At 35.2% G+C, this 14,742-nt stretch overlaps 1 long non-coding RNA gene across 10 annotated transcripts in view; it reads right to left on the bottom strand.

The window, feature by feature from the left end:
• The window catches only part of LOC147369964 (uncharacterized), a 382,151-nt gene that overhangs the window by 40,721 nt on the left and 326,688 nt on the right, over positions 1-14,742 (bottom strand). For 2 of the 10 annotated variants that reach the window (XR_015168243.1, XR_015168239.1), the window contains exon 2: positions 5,060-5,230. The exons of the other annotated variants lie outside the window; for them this stretch is intronic. This is a non-coding gene — a long non-coding RNA (uncharacterized LOC147369964). The remainder of the gene's footprint in view (positions 1-5,059; positions 5,231-14,742) is intronic. 10 annotated transcript variants of the gene reach the window in all.

Genomic DNA, 14,742 nt, shown 5'->3' with positions numbered 1-14,742 from the left:
CAGTGTCCAAACTTTTGCATCCTAGAAATGGCACCACTAATCAACCAGTTGGTTGCAACTCTACATCCAGTTAATTGCTCAAGGGAAAACAAATATATGTATATGGTTGTCTTCTCATTCATTTCTTTACTTTCTTCATATCTGATATTTTATAGAACAGTAAGTACTGCCTACTCCACCAGTAGTGTTCATCCTGAGTCCCATCAATTCTTGCCATCTCAAAAGTAATCCTAGTCCAATCTATTCTGTCTCTCCTGGACTATTTCAGGAGCTTTCTTTCTGATTTCCTTCTAATGCATACTTAATTTACAAAAGCCCATTATAGCAACTATCTCTAGTGATTCTCTAAATCATAAATCAGAACATATGATGCAAATTTTAAAGCCAATCAAAGCTTTCCACTTTCCACCACAATAAACTCCTTACTATGGGTTGCAAGACTGCATGATACAGTCTCAATCTGCTTCTATCTTTCTCAACTTTTCATTCCACATCCTCCATTCACATAGACTTATTAACACACATATTCTTTCCCATCTGATAACCTTTACCTTTCCATTGTTCAAAAAGCTCTTCCCCTCATTTACACTAGCCCCTGGTCTTACTTCAGGTTCTCCCCCAAGAGGACTTTCTTGAATACCCAGTCTATTCCCTACCCTAATTGCCACTCTCAATTATATTAGTATTTAGAGTATTGACCTCCCTATGTTTAATGCCACCTTAAAGGCAGAGACTCAGTCTTTTGTCCAGTAGTGTATCCTCACCACCTACAGCAACAACTGGACATGGGTAAAACCTCAATAAAATATATTCACTGAGTGAAAAGTGACTTAGTGACTCAGGAAAATGCAAACACACTGTGAGGTATAAGGTGAAGCTATGTTTTCAGAGTATAATAGGCAGAGGGAAGGAAAGGGAATTTTATGTTGCCAGCACATTTATTTTTTAATAAAAAGAACAATTAATTTATAAAGTTACTGGCATATAAAGGGCTTGCTTTCTAATGTCTGCCCCCTTCCTTTTTGATCAATAGCAAATCTGTGCTTGTAAAGTCACGATTCTCTGTGAGGAGAGGATTAATTGCATACATGACTATTTCACTATTGGCCCCTACTGCACCCTCTATCAACTTGCAGTGAAATATATTAGAGACAAAATAAACTGTTTTGAAGCTTCTATTGATGTTTTCTTGTCTTTTGACTTCATGGACAGGATTCTGTGATGGATTAACCTTTATGAGGTCAGTATCGGCCCCTGGTTATTGATGTTCATGCAGGACCTTCACCTTAATACCACCTCGAGAGGAAGGGTTAGTGGGAAAGTTCTCTAGACAAATCAATTACATTAGATTTGTGTCCTCCATATTCCTTTTTAAAACCTATTTTAATGACTTCATATCTTATGCACTGAGGCAGGTCATTCATTAAGTAAAGCTGTTACTTTATAACTTGAAAATTAAAGTAGCCAAAAACATCATTTATGTGAGATGCTTTGTTGTTTACATAAGTAACGAAATACACTGGCATGAAGGTGAATTAATCCCCTTGTCCCATCCCCCATAATACTTTAGCAATTAGTGAAATGAAGTCATAAATGAGTTAGAGAACAGCCAAAACTTCAATTAAGGACATCCAAATGTGATCTCTCATATAAGTTTGCAAGATGATGGCAATTTATTCAGATAAATTTTAAATAATTGCATTGTGCCTTCTCAGGGGTATAGCATTTCATTGGGATGAATGATTAGACTAAGGCAGCGTTTCTCAATGTGCAGATATTTATAGGTAGGACTAGTGGGCCTCCCTGATGGTTCCAATGGTAAAGAATTTGCCTACAGTGCAGGAGACCCGAGTTTGATCCCTGGGTTGGGAAGATCCCATAGAGGAGGTCATGGAAACCCACTTTTGCCTGGAGAATCCCCATGGACAGAGGAGACTGACGGGCTGCAGTCCATGGAGTTGCAAAGAGTTGGACATGACTGAGCGACTAAGCACAGCACAACATATGGAATTCAAAGCTGAAAGTAGCACGTGGGTTCTCAACTTCAGCAGTATCGCCCAAAACGTCACATCCAAAGAGAGGCCATCCCTGACTACCCCACATAAAGTAGATCCTCTTCATTCACTTTTCTATCCCCTTATTTGTTCTTTTTTCTCTTGTCCTTATATACCATTACATTGTTCATCTTTGGTTTTCTGTTGTCTGTCTCCTCCACTAAAGTGTAAGTCACTTTAGACAGTGACTTCAGTGTATTCACCACTCAATCCCCATGCCAAGAATTATGTCTCTATAATATAGTTGATATTTGATATATGCTTATTGATAAGTGCAAGTGTTAGTCACTCAGTATCTTGAGACCCCATGGACTATAGCCTACCAGGCTCTTCTGTCCAGGGAAGTTTCCAGGGAAGAATACTGGAGTGGGTAGCCATTCCCTTATACAAGGGATCTTCTTAACTCAGGGATAGAACCTGGGTCTCCTGCATTGCAGGCAGATTCTTCACCATGTGAGCCACTAGGGAAATCCCACTGGTAAACACATAACTAATTTATATGTGATAAATAAATAAATAACTATATATATTTCACAGGAACTAGATTCAAGCCTCTGTTTCTATAGAGAAGAAAGACATTTGATTTCCTATATGTGACTATGGTTTCATTGTCAAAAATACAGATAACTTAAAAGTTAAATGGGTCTGTTCTCTGAGTTCTACCAGAAAGAATAATTCAAGGTAAATTATCCTGAAATTTAAGTCAACATTTCTGTTAGAAGTCCTCTGGCATAAAGTTTAAAAGGCTGTTAAAAACTGAACAAATTCAGTACTTAGCAAACACTTTGTAGTCATTTTTTTTGGCAGAATTCCATGACAAATTACATGTTTGAATGAAGACAAATTACATATTGAATGTCATATGTACTTTGTAGAAATTATTTTTCAATGACCTAGGTAAAGTCCCCATATTATTGAATGTCCATGATAAAAGCAACATAGAAAAGTTCTGCATTAAATACTCCCATCTGTTCATGAAATGGGACAGTTTCTGGGGATATTTTAGAAACCGCACATTAGTTTTCCCTTGGCTCATTTCCATGTGCAGTTAGACTGATTTTTCCATGTAGACATGTATCCTGATCTGGGACTTGCCAGTCCATCAGGTTCTCCTTTCCCATTCTTCTTTTTTAGTGGTATTTGGAACTGTTCACAAAGAGGAGAATCCTAGGCCTCATGCTAATTTTACCATGAAGAAGTGCTCATGATAGAAAAATCCCATGGGGCACCTTCGGAAGGGAAAGAGTTAGGCAGTAAAACTAAATTATTTTAGTAATTGAGTATTACATCTTTTTGTGCCCTATTGGTTTCTGATTATTTAATAACAACATGAGAAGAAAAAACTAGTAGAGTTCTTCACTTGTAGATAATCTTAATTAATTTTTGGTAAATAATCCCAATGGGAATGTTGATACATAATTTTGTAGGAATTTTAAAAATTCAGTCACAGTGTTATAAAAGTCTTACTGCTAATAAAATGTACTTATTATCTAAATAAATTTTCTGCATGTTTACATTTAAGAATAAAATTCTTAGTGAATCATACTTATTCAAGTATGAAATAAACATGGAATAATCTATGAAATAAATGATAAAATAACCCTTTAAAGAAATTAATAACAAAGAAAATTAACCTTTACAGCCTAAGAAAGAAAGAAATTTTAAAAGATTAATATGAATTCTTATGCTTTTTTAGAGAAGCATGTTTAGTGATAATAAAGCTTTTGAAAATAAAGTATGCATATATTTTAGAGTAAAATTTTTAGAGAAAAGTGAGTGAAAATACAATTTTAGGAGAATGAGAAATGTTATAATATTTCCAACTGTTAATAAAGTTTATCTTCATATTTTCAAGTAGATGATGAAAATATCAAATTGCTAGAATAGTTATATTCTAAAGGATGTATTTAAAGAAAGGATGTAAAAAAAAAATAAAATAAAGAAAGGATGTAGCCACTTTTTTAACGTCAATATTTGAAGCTTCTGGAAATTACATCCTTTTAAAATGTAAAATTTAAACTATTTAAAATTATCATGAACATTTTTATATGCCAGCTTAAAAATACACAAGTTAATTATTCTTTTTAAATTCTTTTGGAAATAAGAGCAAAGTATAAACAGTTGGAAGAATATAGTCTAAGATTATATTTGGAAGCTATGATTCTGCTCTCTATAGGTAAATGTTTAAAGAAATGCCCTATGAAATTCCAAATTATATTTAGTCTAGAAATATTTTTGACATGGTTCACTTCGTCATACAAGTTACGGTTCTGTGGGGCCTTTTTCAGTGTAACTATCAAAAATATCTGAACATTTTCTGAAGTGCTGTTTTTGTTACCTTGAAAATGAATTTGTGTGTAGTTGACATAATGTGTTTTTAAACTTGCAGCAATATTAACTTACATTATGGTGATGTTTGCATTTTTAAAGTCATCTCTTCTTTTTTGGAAATGAGGGGAAAGTGATGGGATAATTAGATATAAATATAATGCAAAATGAGAATATAGATATTTTAGATTGTTAGTGCAAACTCTCCATTCCAGGGTTATGGCAACAAGATTACACAGTAGGGAGCCTCAGACTTTCCTTCCTCCTATGGAAACACTGATTTAATAACAATACTGGAACAATTATTTGAGTGATAGAAACTAGTTAAGAGATTGCTGCATCCTGAGTGAGTGTGAAATAAGCTTCCTTGAAGCCAATAGGAAAATACATTTAATCTTTTCACCAAAATTCCTCCTCTCAGCACAGAACGCATTAACAGGAAGAATCTCCCAGTTCCTGGCTTCTCCCTGGGGAAAGAAACAGGGGCCTAATCCATACAATTTTCAGGGGTGGAGGCTACTTATGAGTCCAGTTTCTGTCCTATCTGAGAACACTGAAGGGACCCAGCATAATCTTGATGCCTGAGACCCTGAGAATAAAAGGAGATTGGTGGCATTCTGTTGTTCCAGAGGACTCATGATGCTACACATAAAGACTTTATAGCTCACTGGCCTTACCTTCAGGATGGTGACAAGAAGAATGTAACATGTCTTGTGTTTCTGTGTTTTGAGTTACTGATTAAGGGATTAGTTTGTCTTGAAGCACTGACAGTACCCAGCATATTCTTGATGGCTGGGGATCACTGAGGACAAAGCTAAGTTCAGCATCTTTCTGTAGTACCAGAAGACCTAAAGAATAGCAAAGAAAAGCTAGTATAGCTTGATAATTCTCCCTCAGTGGGGAAACAGAAAAAAAGGGGGCACATGTTCAACATTCTGGGGCTTCAGTGATTCTCTCTGAGGGTCTATTTTTGTCTAACCTGTCTCTGAGCATGGCTGTGACTTGCCATAACCTAGATACCTAGAGGGGGCTTCCCAGGTGGCATTAGTGGTAAAGAATCCACCTGCCAATACAGGAGACACAAATGACCTAGGTTCAATCCCTGGGTCAGGAAGATACCCTGGAGAAGGGAATGGCTACCACTCCAGTATTCTTGCCTGGAGAATTCCATCGACAGAGGAATCTGGTGGGCTACAGTCCATGGGGTTGCAAAGAGTTAGACACGACTGAGCAAATGAGCACACAGACAGATACCTAGAGACTGCTGAGAAAATAGCTGGCAACATGATTCTTTAGATGATCCCCAATATGCTGGCAAACAGCAAAAGAAGAGATTATGAGGTCTTCAATGGACAAAAACAAAACAAAACAAAATAAAAAAAAAACTGGAAAATCTCTTTAATTAGAAATCTATATACCCAAGTCAAGAAAAAGAACATCATATAACAGTTTTGAAAAATACCCCAAATTTCTAGATGGGATGATTGGTTCAGGTCTTTCTCTATTTGAAATTAGTCAATAAATAGGAAGAGATTTTATTTCTTTCACAAATGAGGGTATCATAATAAGAAGTTACAAAGAACATGAAGAAATAGGGAAATAAGGTCCATTAAAATAAATATGGAATTTGACCCTAAAGGACATTTGTGAATTACTTATTTTTTAAAAAATAACTCTTAAAAAAAGGTTCAAAGAAATGAGTTCAGGAAAATGATACAAAAGCAAAGCTAGAATTTCAATAGATAGAACATGTTAAAAAGAAAAAGGACCAAGAAATTTTGAAGCTGAAAAATACAGTTTCTGAATTGAAAAACTCACTTGAGAGGTTTAACAGCAGACGTGATCAAGCAAAATAAAGAATCAATAGACTTTTATAATATTCATTTGAAATTTTGAAGAGGAAAAACAACAAAAAAAGAAAACCTAAGGATTTATGGGACACCATTAAGAATGTCACTACCCACTTATAGTCCTAAAACAAAAGGAGAGAGAGAGAAAAGGACAGAAAGTTTATTTTTTTTAAATGGCTGAAAACTTTCCAAAATTGGAGAAGAAAATGGGCATTCAGATTCAAGAAGCCCTATATAACCAAGTAAGAGAAACCAGTGAAGTCTGCACCAAGACATATTACAATCAAATTATCAAAATAACAAAAAAATATATAAAAAAGGAAGAATTTTCACAACAAGAGAAAAGAAACAACAAATAAAAGGGAAGCCCCTTAAGATTATAACTGACTTTCTCAGCAGAAAGGAATGAGATGATATATTCTAAGTGCTGAAAAATACTGCCAACCAAGAATATTATATCTAGTAAAACTTCAAAAATAAAGAAACAAAGACTTTTGCAGGTGAACAAAAAGCTGAGGGAGTTCATACCAGTAGACTTCTCTCACATGAATTGTAAAGTAGAGCTCTTCAAATTGAAATAAGTAACACTAAAAAGCAGCACACAGAAGCAAATGAAAACATAAAGTTCACTGCTAAATATAAATTTATAGACAGGCACAGAACACTGTACTTCTATAATAATGATGTGTAATTATCTTTCTATGTTGCTGCTGCTGCTGCTGCTAAGTCACTTCAGTCGTGTCCAACTCTGTGCAATCCCAGAGACGGCAGCCCACCAGGCTCCACCGTCCCTGGGATTCTCCAGGCAAGAACACTGGAGTGCGTTGCCATTTCCTTCTCCAATGCATGAAAGTGAAAAGTGAAAGTGAAGTCGTTCAGTCGTGTCTGACTCTTCGCAACCCCATGGACTTAAGCCCACCAGGTTCCTCCATCCATGGGATTTTCCAGGCAAAAGTACTGGAGTGGGGTGCCATTGCCTTCTCCACTTTCTATGTTATAGAAGTTAAAAGACAAATGCAAACATAACTATACCTATAAACATAAATGTGTTACTATTACAAAAAATGCAATTGATACCATTAAAAATATAATGTGTTTGTGTGTTCAGAAGTGGGGAGTAAAAGTATAGAGTTGATGTAGATATTTAAATTTTTATCACCTTAAACTAGATTATTATACCAAAAGATGTTTTATGTAAACCCTGTGATAACCATAAAGAAAATATAAAATGAGAAAGGAACTAACACCTGTCACTACAAAAAAAAAAAAAAATGTAAAATAGCACATGTATACCTGTGATGGATTCATTTTGATATTTGGCAAAACTAATACAATTATGTAAAGTTTAAAAATAAAATAAAATAAATAAAATAAAATAAAAATAAAAATAAAAGAAACAAAGGTGGCAAAAGCAAAAAAGAACAGAAGAGCTACAAAATAAACACAAATCAGTGAACAGAATGGCAATAGTGAGTCCTTCCCTATCAAAAATTAATTTAAATGTAAATAGATTAATCTCCATATTAAAAACATACAACAAAGCTACATGAATTAAAAAAAAAATGATCCAACGATGTGTTCTCTACAAGAGACTGTCTTTAGATTTAAGGACCTATGTAATGCTGAAATTGAAACAGATGGAAAGAGATATGTCATGTAAGTGGGAAACAGAATAGTACCGGGTAGCCATATATACATCAGTCAACTGGAGAAAGAGATGGCACCCCACTCCAGTACTCTTGCCTGGAAAATCCTATGGACGGAGGAGCTTGTAAGGCTCCCGTCCACAGGGTCGCAAAGAGTCGGACACGAGTGAGTCCTTCCCTATCAATAATTAATTTAAATGTAAATATCAGTCAAAACAGACTTTAAATCAAAAACTGTCACATGAGACAAAAGCATCATATAATGATAAAAAGAGCAATTTATCAGAACAATATAATGATTATAAATGTAAATGCACTGATCAGAGCACGCACGCATGCTAAGTTGCTTCAGTTGTGTCCGACTCTGTGCAACCCTATGGACAGCAGCCCACCAGGCTTCTCTGTCCATGGGATTCTCTAGGCAAGAATACTGGAGTGGGTTGCCATTTCCTTCTCCACTGATCAGAGCACCTAAATATATAAAGCAACATTGATGAACTGCAGGAAGAAATAAACATTAACACAATAATTGTAGAAATTGCAATACTCCACTTTCAATAATGAATAGAACATCCATACAGAAGACCAATAAGAAAATAAACTTCAAACACTATCGAGCATGCTATGCTATGCCAAGTCACTTCAGTCATGTCCGACTCTGTGTGACCCCATAGATGGCAGCCACCAGGCTCCCCCGTCCCTGGGATTCTCCAGGCAAGAACACTGGAGTGGGTTGCCATTTCCTTCTCCAATGCATGAAAGTGAAAAGTGAAAGCGAAGTCGCTCAGTCGTGTCCGACTCTTCGAGACCCCATGGACTGCAGCCTACCAGTCTCCTCCATCCATGGAATTTTCCAGGCAAAAGTACTGGAGTGGGGTGCCATTTCCTTCTCTGACTATCAAGCATCTATACCTACAAATATACACAGAGTGTTGTATACAACATAAATAGAATACATCATCTTCTCAGGTACATATGGAATAGACCAGAATAGATCATGTTAAATTACAAAACAAATATTAATATATTTAAGACTGAAATTATACCAAATATGTTTTTCAGTTACAAAGGAATGAAACTGGTAATCAAGAGAAAGAAAAATGAAAATTTTATGAATATGTGGAAATTAGACAACACACACTTGAACAACCAGTCAGTCAGAGAATAAATCAAAAAGAATATTAAAAATATCTAGAGACAAAAATGGAGAGGGCAATGACACCCCACTCCAGTACTCTTGCCTGGAAAATCCCATGGATGGAGGAGCCTGGTAGGCTGCAGTCCATGGGGTCACTAAGAGTCAGACACGACTGAGCGACTTCATTTTCACTTTTCACTTTCATGCATTGGAGAAGGCAATGGCAACCCACCCCAGTGTTCTTGCCTGGAGAATCCCAGGGACCCGGGAGCCTGGTGGGCTGCCGTCTATGGGGTCACACAGGGTTGGACACGACTGACGTGACTTAGCAGCAGAGACAAAAATGAAAACATATCAAAATATTTGTGATATAGCAAAGCAATACTAAGGGGAAATTTCATTGCAAAATATCTACATTAAAAAGAAAAAAATTAAATAAACAACTTAATTCTACACAATGAACCAGAAAAAGAACAAGCCAAGATCAAAGTTAGCAGAAGAAAGGAAATAATAAAGATTGGAGCAGAAGTAAACAAAACAGAAAATCAAGAAAAATAGCAATAAAGCTGAGGTTGTTTTTTAAGATCAAAAAAGTTAACAAACCTTTAACTAGGCTAAGGGGGGAGAAAAGAAAGAAGACTCAACTAAATTAAATCTAACATCAGAAATGAACAATAAGGCATTGCAACTGTGATGCCACAGAAATAAAAAGGATAAGAGATTACTATAAAAATTACATGCCAGGAAATTAGTTAACCTAGAAAAAAAAAGGATAAATTTCAAGAACCATAAAATCTATACATATGTAATCATAAAAAAATAGAAAATGTGAGCAGATTAATAAAGAGTAAGGAAACTGAATAAGTAACAACAACCTTCCAGAAAACAAAATCCAGAGGCTGCCTTCCCTGATGAATTCTACCAAACATTTAAAGAATAATAAATGCATATTCTATTCAAAGTCTTCCCAAAATGTATAGAGGAAGGAACAAATCCAAACATATTTGTGCAGTCAGCATTAGTCTGACACCATAGCCATTGAAAGACACTACAAGAAAAAAAAAAAAAAAAAAGGTTATAGACGAATATCTCAGATGAACATAGATGTAGACATCCTCCACAAAGTATCAGCAAACCAAATTAAACAGCAAATTAAAAGATCACACAACATGATCAAGTTGAATTTATCCCTGTGATACTAGAATGGTTTAATACATGCAAATCAGTCTACATGATACAATAAATTAACAGAATAAAGAATAAATAATCATCTCAATATATGAAAAAGTTTAAACAAAAATAAAAAACCTATCATGATAAAATATCTCAACAGTAGGAATAAAAAGGAAGTACCTCAACATAATTAAGGCCATGTATGAATAGCACACTGCTAATATAATCAATGGTGAAAAACTGAAAGCTTTTCCTCTAAGATCAGAAACAAGGCAGGGCTCTCATCTTGGTGCTCTATGATGACCTAGATGAGTGGGATGGGGAGGGAGGTTTAATAAAGACGGATATGTGTATGTAACCTAATATATATAGCTGATTTACTTCACTGTACAGCAGAAACTAACACAGCTTTATAAAGTCATCATACTCCAATTAAAAAAGAAAAGAAATAAGGCATGGATGACCACTCTTGCAAATTATATTGAATATAGTAATAGAAGTCCTAGACAGAGCAATTGGGCAGTAAAAAGAAAAGTTATCCAAATCAGAAATAAAAAATTAAACTTATTTCTAATGTTTGACATTAGAACTCTATGACAAGATATTTTTATAGAGGAAACCTAAAGATTCTACCAAAAAAAAAAAAGCCTATTAGAATTAACAGCAACAAAAACAAAAAATTCATTGACAGTTCAGGATATAAAATCAAAATGCAAAAATCAATTTTGTTTCTATACATTAGCAATTAACTATCCAAAAAGGAAATTAAGAAAATAATTTCACTTATAATAGCATGGTATGAAATACAATACTTAGGAATAAATTCAGCCAAGAAGGTATAAACCTTGTATGCTTAACACTACATAGCACTGCTGGAAGAAGTTAAAGAAGAGCTGAATAAAGGAAGACATCCTGTGTTTTTCGAGTATTAGAGTTAGTGTTAAAATGTCTGTACTAAATTCCATATATATGTGTTAGTATACTGTATTGGTGTTTTTCTTTCTGGCTTACTTCACTCTGTATAATAGGCTCCAGTTTCATCCACCTCATTAGAACTGATTCAAATGTATTCTTTTTAATGGCTGAGTAATACTCCATTATGTATATGTACCACAGCTTTCTTATCCATTCATCTGTTGATGGGCATCTAGGTTGCTTCCATGTCCTGGCTATTATAAACAGTGCTGCGATGAACATTGGGGTACACGTGTCTCTTTCAATTCTGGTTTCCTCAGTGTGTATGCCCAGCAGTGGGATTGCTGGGTCAGGGGCTGGTGCACTGAGATGACCCAGAGGGATGGTACAGGGAGGGAAGAGGGAGGAGGGTTCAGGATGGGGAACATGTATATGCCCGTGGTGGATTCATGTTGATATATGGCAAAACCAATACAATATTGTAAAGTTAAAAAATAAAATTAAATTTAAAAAAAAGAAAAAAAATGTCTGTACTAACCAGAATAATACACAAATTCAATGCAGTCCCTCTCCAAATTTCCTTGTCATTTTAGAGAAATGGAAAAAAAATCCTAAAATCCATATGAAACTGAAAGGACCCAGAAAGGCCAAAATAATCTTGAAAAAGAACAACAAAGCTGGAGGTTTTCACTTCTTAATTTAAAAGCGTATGATGAAGCTATACCAATCAAAGAATTATGGTACTAGATAAAGATATACACCAACAGAACACAACAGAGAGCCCAGAAATAAATCCATACATATGCAGAAGGTTGATCTCTGACAAGTGTGCCATGAATAAACACTGGAGAAAGGATAGTCTCTTCAACAAGTGCTAATGAGAAAACTAGATATCTACATGTGAAAGAATGAAATTGTACCATAATCACACACAAAAATAAACTCAAAATAGATGAAATACTTAAATGTAAAACTCAAAATTGTAAAACTCTTAGAATAAAACATAGGCGAGAACACTGATAATGACATTCTTTTGAGCAATGATTTCTTGGATATGACAACAAACACCAGTTTAGAAAGGAAAAATTTCTAGTAGTAATTAATTTACAAACTTAAAAATTTCTGTGTCCAAAATATATGGATAGTTCACACAGCTTAATGTCAAAAAACAACAACCACCAAAATGGGCGGAAGATCTAAATAGACATTTCTCCAAAGAAGACATACAGGTGGCCAAAAGGCACGTGGAAAATATGCTTGACAATGCTAATAGTTAGAGAAACACAAATCAAAACTAAAATGAGGTATCACCTCACACCAAGCAGAATGGCCATCATCGAAACTGAAAATGCTGGAAAGACTGTAGGGAAAAAGGAGCCCCTCTACACTGTTGTGGGAATATAAACTGTTACAGCCACAGTGGAGAACAATATGGAGGTTCTGTAAAAAGCTGAAAATAGACCTACTATATGATCTTGCAACCCCACTCCTGGGCATATAACCAGAGAAAGCCATAGTTCTAAAAGATACATGCACCCTGATGTTCACTGCAGCACTCTACAATAGCCAAGACACGGAGGCAACCTAAATGTCCATCAAATATGAATGGGTAAGGAAGCTGTGATGCATGTATATAATGGAAGACTAGCCATAAAAAGGATTGAAATAAGGCCATTTGCTGCAACATGAACAGACCTAGACATTATCATATTTAGTGAACTCAGACAAAGACAAACATGATACGGTCTCACTTATCTACGGAATCTAAAAAATGATCCCAATTAACTTATTTACAAAACAGAAATAGAGACATAGAAAACAAACTTATGGTTACTAAAGGGGAATGAGGAAGTGAGAGTAGAGAGATAAATTGAGTTTGGTAGGAACATATATACAGTGCTATGTATAAAATGTATACACACACACACACACACACACACAACTGAATAAAAAGAAACAAAATCTTCTGCAGAGAAAAATAATCCAAGTGAAAAGCATGCCATGGAGCCATTATCTGATAAGAGATTATTATTCAAAAACTATAAGAAAACAATACAACTTACTAGCAAAAGACACCCTGATTTTAAAAATATTCAAATGACTTGAACACACAATTCTTCAAAGAAAACAAGCGAGTGGCACACAGGTGTATAAAAAATATGCTTTGCATCACTAATTGTCACAGAAGTGCAAATCAAAACCACAATGAGATATTATCTCACACTTGTTAGAATAACTAGTATATATTTTTAAGAAAACAAGTGTTAAATTGGATGTGGAAAATTGGAATCCATTGTGCACCATTGGTCGTTATGTAAAATGGTGTCACTGCTATGGAAAACAGAAACGAGGTTTTAAAAAAAAATAAAATAGAATTACCATATGATTCAATAATCCTTCTTCTGAACATTAGTCTAAAATAATTAACGTAAGGATCTCCAAGAAATATTTGCAGTCCCACGTTCATTGAAGTATTATTCACAGAAGCAGAATTAAGTGGACAGAATCTGAATGTCAACTGATTGGTGAATGGATTGCAGAAATGTGGTTATACATACAGTGGAGTATTATTAAGCCATATACAAAAATAAATGCTATAATATGCTGCAACATGGATGAACCTTGAGGGCATTATGCTCAATGAAATAAGTCACTGACAAATGGACAAATATTCCATGATTCTGCTTATAATTAGGTATCTGAAATAGTCAAACTCCTCAAAGCTGAAAAAAGAATGGGGGTTGCTTGGCTGGTGGGAGGAGGGGAGGTGGGAATTGTCAAATGGATATAAAATTTCAGTTACACAACATGAAAAAATTTGAGATCTACTCTAAAAAATTGTGCTTATAGTTAACAATTCTGTATTGTACATTTACAAATGAACTGAGAGTAGTTTGCATTATATGTGTTTTTTAGCACAATTATAAACAGAGAAAAAAGAACATCTCTCTATGCCTTCCAGACACACTGAGGAACACTGGATGCCATTTAAAGGGAGAGGATCTCATTGCAAAATGTGCTTTACATACACTCACTTCATAACCCTCTCACAGTGAAGGCTGAAGTCAGGAGGAAAATGAGGTAGGATAAATCTCTAGGATTTCCCGGGCTTTCTGCTAACTCTTGAAGGCACTTAAGTAACTGCTTACTTTGAAAGTTTAGTAATAGCGAATTTCTGTAATTATTCAAGCTGGATTTAGAAAAGGCAGAGGAACCAGAGATCAAATTGCCAACATCCACTGGATCATAGGAAAAGCAAGAGAATTCCAGAAAAATATCTACTTATGCTTTATTGACTATGCCCCGAGACTTTGACTGTATAGATCACACCAAACTGTGGAAATTCTTAAAGAGATGGGAATATCAGACCACCTGACCTGCCTCCTGAGAAATCTGTATGCAGGTCAAGAAGCAACAGTTAGAACTGGACATGTAACAACAAACTGGTTCCAAATTGGGAAAGGAGTATGTCAAGACTGTATACTGTCACCCTGCTTATTTAACATATATGCAGAGTACATCATGTGAAATGCCAGCCTAGATGAAGCACAAGCTGGAATTAAGATTGCTGGGAGAAATATCAATAACTTCAGATATTCAGATGACACCACTCTTATGGCAGAAAGCAAAGAAGAACT

This window comes from Bos grunniens, chromosome 7 (genome assembly GCF_055505025.1).
Source record: "Bos grunniens cultivar Pamir isolate PY7600 chromosome 7, Bosgru_T2T1.0, whole genome shotgun sequence".
Lineage (NCBI taxonomy): Eukaryota > Metazoa > Chordata > Mammalia > Artiodactyla > Bovidae > Bos > Bos grunniens.
This window is presented reverse-complemented; position numbering and strand designations above follow the sequence as displayed.